Raw genomic sequence first — 5,730 nt, 5'->3', positions numbered from 1 at the left:
GTAAAACTGTTATCACCCTTTTGATAAAACAAAATGTATAGAATGGATGTAAGAATGGTCGTTCTTTTTTGAGATTATTGTTTTTATCATGCATCAATTCAGAGTTTGTTAGTCAAGGTTCAAGTCAAAGATAAGAAGAAGTTGACCATTGACTTCATAGTTAGTCGGGGTGTGTGGTCGGTGCGACTCGTTCTATGACTAGTAGGTGTTTTGAGACGTGTCGTATTAGGAAACACACAGAAACACTAAAAAGATAGATCTTTTTTTGGTTAAAATAGTAAGCCAATCAAGAATGTCTGAAAAAACCACATCCTCCTGTATTTCTGTTGCTCTCTGAGAAATGACATGAGCAAGCTAAGTATGTTTGCCTCCCTATTGATTGTTCAAACTGAAATATCTCCCATGATGTTCATGAGCGATTTTAATTCATCAACGATCCAAAAGACTTTTGTGAGATCAGAATCTGTGTTCTTCAAGTAGATTTACTGCTTCAATGAAATCAGTTTCAAGCTGAATCGAGAAACACCTCAATCTTAGCAGCGATCGAAGCCCTTCCAAAATGGCCGTAGGTTCAAGGTATTTTATACTCCGCTTTTCACGAACATACAATTTGCCGACAAGAATAATTGCTCCTCTCCAATTTCAAACCACCCACCCTATACCTCCGCATGGTGATCCTCAAATCAATTGTAACTTTTTACGAAGTGGACCATATAAATAGTGTCACCATAATATGGAGCACCCAACCATGTCCATGTACCATAGACTCTTTAGTTTATAACTTAAACATAATTCTTTTATACGTCAAGTATATATTATTCAAGCCTATATTTATAACCTTGGGTTTTTCAAAATAGATAAAAAAAAATATTGCATGTAGAATCACAATAATCACATAACTATCATTTTTTTAATAAATAACAAAATATTTATTAATTGAGATGTTTTAAAGAATAAATCCCAACATTCTAGACATCCAATTATACCACAAACATTCAAAATTTAATCTTTGTCAAGCAAGTCATATCCAAATCATGACATCCAATTATGCTGATCCTTTTGAAAGTGATAATTAATGATATTCGCAAAGCCAAATAGATCAGTCCTATTGTTATCTCCCATGACCTTGAGCCATATTAAGGTAATTAGAGAGATACTTATCTTGAGTCTCGAAAATATTGACTTGTATAACAAAAATGAAATAAGAGAAGTTGCAACTCTTCATCTTACTCAACAAGCTGGTAGAGGCAAGTTCATGTTTTCCTCTAATTAATTATATTTTTGTCATAAAAAAAAAAACAAAAGATGGTTGAACTATCTTAAGAAAGAAGTTTCAAGGGTCTAAAAATATTGTCTTCATCAAGTTAAAAAAGGAGGGATTTTGATATCTTCCTGATGAAAGAAAGCGAAAATATAAAAAAATTATTTGATCATTGAAAACAAATTCTTAGAAGTTGTTCTTAGAGATTTACTTACCTTATTATAGCAACTAAAGTCTCAAATTTTACTACTATACTTGAAGTAAATTGGTTCTCTTCAAGCTAGTGAGGAAATAAAAAAATTAGGTATTGTTCGATAAGAATTTCGCTTTTAATTTTCTATTTTTAAAAATGATAAATTTTCGTACAATTTGATAGTTAGGTTTTTCAATTCTGTTGAAAACTTATACCTAAATTTTACAAACAAAAACAAATTTTTGAAAATTACTTGTTATGATTTACATAATTAGGCCCAGACTTTAAAAATGCTTATAAAAATTATCTAACAAAAAAGAAAATTTAAAAAAAAGTTATATGTGAAAGTAATATTTTTAAATTTAAATTTTTTGAAAATGAAAAACAAAAAATGAAATAGTTATCCAACGGAACATTAATTTTCGCAACAATCATTAATTTTCGCAACAATCGGATAAGCAGGCCTATCCTTCCAAACAAAATATTTTTGAAAAAGAAGATAGACATAATTGGTCAACAAAAGCAAAGGGATTTAAAAGAAAGAAAAGAGACGTCAAGATTTAGAAGACAATATGGGAAAACGACATGAGAAGACAAAAGTAGAAAGTCTCAATAGAAGTTGAAAATTATAACCATTATTGAATTACTTGTGAGAAGTGAACTCATCTAACTTGAAGCTTGTTGCTTTAAATGACCCAAATGTTGAATCCCCATTTGTCGAAGATTGTTGAATATAAAACGTAAAAGCATAAAGAAAATATTAGAGATAATTTTATAAAAGAAGATGAGGGAGAGTAATTTATTTTCTTGGATAATAGTAATCTATATAAAATTAGATAGTTGAAGCCATTGAGTTCGAACTCCCACTTCCACATGTTAGTAAAAAAAAAAGATCCACATTTCCTCACACATCTTTTGTCTTATCTCTCTAACAACGTGGCTTCCCATTCTCTCTAACATTCCCTCACACATATTTGTTTTCAAATTTATTTGCGAAATAATACTCGTTTGAAATATATTAAATGTATAAAATGTTCGTTGAAACTTATTGAAAGACATTAAATGTATTATAAGTTGGTTAATAAAAAAGTTTACTCTCTGTATTTTTTTATAATATATTATTTCGGTGTGGGATCTACAATTTCTCTCTCTGTGCTTTTTGTTTTACTTCCCTCCGGTGGCTCCTCTCTCTTCTTCTCATTTTTTGGTCATTAAACTTTTTTGAGTAATTAATTGTTTGTGTTTCACCACTCAATCCTATACTCACAAATATACATATTGGAGTTTTATAAATTCAAATTCAAATATATTTTTTAAACTTATTATATATATATATTTTCAATTATAATGAAGAATATTTATAGTCATTTGTTTATTGTAAAAATAGATTTATATAGATTATTATTAAATTATATATGTATGTAGTTTTTTTTTTTCCTAGGCATGTAGTTTTTTTTAGTACAATATGTGGAGGGAGGGAGGTCGAATTCACAACCTCTTAGTTTGACATATATACAATTACCGTTGAGCTAGACTCGCTTTGGTAGGCATATATATATATAGTTATGTCGACAAAAAGGTAAGAATGCCAAAACTTTAATTAAATTTCAAACATTTGATGCAATCCAGTTAATTAAATAGTTGACTTTAATATGATTTTTTAGGTAGTTTTTTTTAGTTATTTTCCTTTCTTATCCCAGTTTAAATAATGATACTTAGTAAAAATATACCATTTTAAAAGAGTAATTTCAAAATAAGAATGGTAGTTTATTATGAATTTATATTAAATATAAATATGGTTAATTTCAAACTAGCAACAAATAAAATACTATATTTAATTTTCACATGAGTCTTATTAAAATTTAAAAAAGTAAATTGTGTTCTATTTCAAAGTTTCTAAAATAAAATATATATTAAAAAAATGCTTAATGTTTAAACTAGACACAATCAAAATTACAAATATTTACGTATGATATTCATTTCGAACTTAAAGTATAAATATATAATATTTTATTTTTGAAGGGATGTGAATCCCGGAGCGGAGGGGACCGTTGTTCGTGATATTTGGGAAACAAAATCAATATGCAAAGAATAAAAACACAGGGAAAAAATTATACCTTTGAAGAACTTTTCTTCAACGAATTCCTCTAGAGTACCACCACCGAGTCTTCCTTACTATCCTCTTGGGTCTCGAGATCGTGCTTGTGGGAGCACCTTGTTTGGAATGAGAGGGAGTATTGAGAGAGAGCTTGAGAGAGATTGGGTGGGAGTTATTTCTTTTTCTTTGTTCTATAACCATTGCAGAACGGTTCTGCAACCCATTTGACAAAGAAAAAACGGAATGACGTGGGGTAACTCCCCACGTCATACCAACTTCCCACTCCCCTGCAATTTTGCAGGGGAGTTTAATATTAATATTAATAATATATAATTAATATATATATATAATATTTATAATATATATATATAATAATTAATATATATATATATAAATATAATTAATTAATTAATCATATTAATTAATTATTAATCTAATTAATAATTAATTAACACATATATATATATATATATCAAATAATTAACACTTAATTATTTATCACATAAATATAATCATATTCTATAACATTTCTCTCGTATAACCTATAGTTTTATTGTACATCTTATGCACATTATTTTTAACCTATAGTTTTAATATGAATCTTATTCATATTAATTTTATTTGAATCTCATTCAAATAATTTCTCTCATAATATATAGTTTTAATTTATAATTAACTATATATTATAATGTATCAATATACATAATATACATATAATCCCTTAAGTAATTTGAACAATTCAAATTCTTCCAAAAACTTGATCCTCCTTTTACCCGTTATGAGCTAGCAAGGGGACCTAATGGACCTACAGATCAGAAGCTCCAACGATGCAAGATTAATCGGTCAAACTCATTGACCGAGTTAATAAAGATTCGTTAACTACGGGTCATTCCACTAAAGACCCGCAGTTGCACTCTTCTCACTGCAGAATGTTTTCGTGTCCATGGATATACGACCATTAATGACGAGTCAATCCTTCACAAATGCTCGTAACTCAAGTTGGGTCAAATTACCGTTTTACCCCTGAGTTACATCTTACTCCTTAAATACCACTGCTCCTCTAATGAACAACCCGGTTATGGTCCGATCAATAACCAGAAGTCCCTGTCGGGCCAATGAGAGGGTGGGACCCCTTATTCAAGTCCCGAAGTCAGCATTTAAGGGAACACTCATCTAGTCCCCGAAAGTCGGAGATGAGTGAATTCCATCTTGTGAAGTTATGTTCCCAGCTCCCCACTCGGTCTCGTCCCCAAAATGGTAGGAATATTGAGTCGGCAACTCGGGCCACTCTCACCCATACAGATCAAAGGACAAGCCCTCACGGGCAGGAGTCCATAACTCACTCAGGATTGAGAATGAGTTGCTTGGTCATCCGAAGAAACATCAATCTATTAGTTAACGGTGTTACATCTAAAACTTGGCTATTTCGTGGTCCAGTCTTATACAAACTCATTGTATAGGATACCCCCACTCGCATGTCTCCACACGAACGACCTGGATCGAGTCATCTATAACCTTTACAGAGTGGGCCGTATCCATAGTGTTGCCAGGATAAGGTACGCAGCCTTATCCATATACTATAGACCCTTTAGGTTATTCACGGGACATTATCAACTTGTATATCAGGGGTATATCAAATATATACCTCGTATATCAGGGACATATCAAATATATACCCAGTACATATACTATCCCGGTTACACTAAAATAACCTCGGATGTTTAGTTTATTGGATTTTGGACAATGCAATGCTATGAATTCAACAACAAATTTATTGAAGAAAACTTTATTGAATATACATTTGTTTTTACACAAAATACAAACTACGAGTTTAGGGCAACGCACCCAACAATTTTTAACATGGAAAATTTAAAATAATCAAGAGAAATTATTTAATTTTCACAGTAATAAAATTAAAATAACAAAAATAAAAATAAAAATAATTTTGTCATTAGTTAAATATAATTCTAAGACTATGCAATAAAAATAAAGGAAAAAATATATTTGTTGATAGGATCATAATTTGTCTCAAGTCCTTGGAACCAAGTTAACCCAAGAGGAGAGAACCACTGCACACTCAACGCCATCAAGTGCGTGCTAACCTCGCATGGACACACCCCATGCGCACATGACAGCGCTCTCCGCTCGTGCGCCTATGCCACTAACGACGGACAAACC

The 5,730-nt window shown here is 30.9% G+C and overlaps 1 long non-coding RNA gene across 1 annotated transcript; it reads right to left on the bottom strand.

Annotated features, from left to right (window-relative positions):
* Positions 1-249: 249 nt before the first annotated feature.
* Positions 250-3,818, bottom strand: LOC148209650 (uncharacterized). The gene is made up of 2 exons (XR_015792972.1): positions 3,572-3,818; positions 250-656 (listed from the first exon to the last, which is right to left on the bottom strand). It is a non-coding gene; the product is annotated as an uncharacterized LOC148209650 (long non-coding RNA).
* Between the last annotated feature and the right edge of the window lie 1,912 nt (positions 3,819-5,730).

This window comes from Momordica charantia, assembly GCF_013281855.1.
Source record: "Momordica charantia cultivar OHB3-1 chromosome 8 unlocalized genomic scaffold, Mcharantia_2.0 BLBB01000008.1, whole genome shotgun sequence".
Taxonomy (NCBI): Eukaryota; Viridiplantae; Streptophyta; class Magnoliopsida; order Cucurbitales; family Cucurbitaceae; genus Momordica; species Momordica charantia.
The sequence above is the reverse complement of the archived record's forward strand: the minus strand, read 5'-3'. Positions and strand labels throughout refer to the sequence as shown.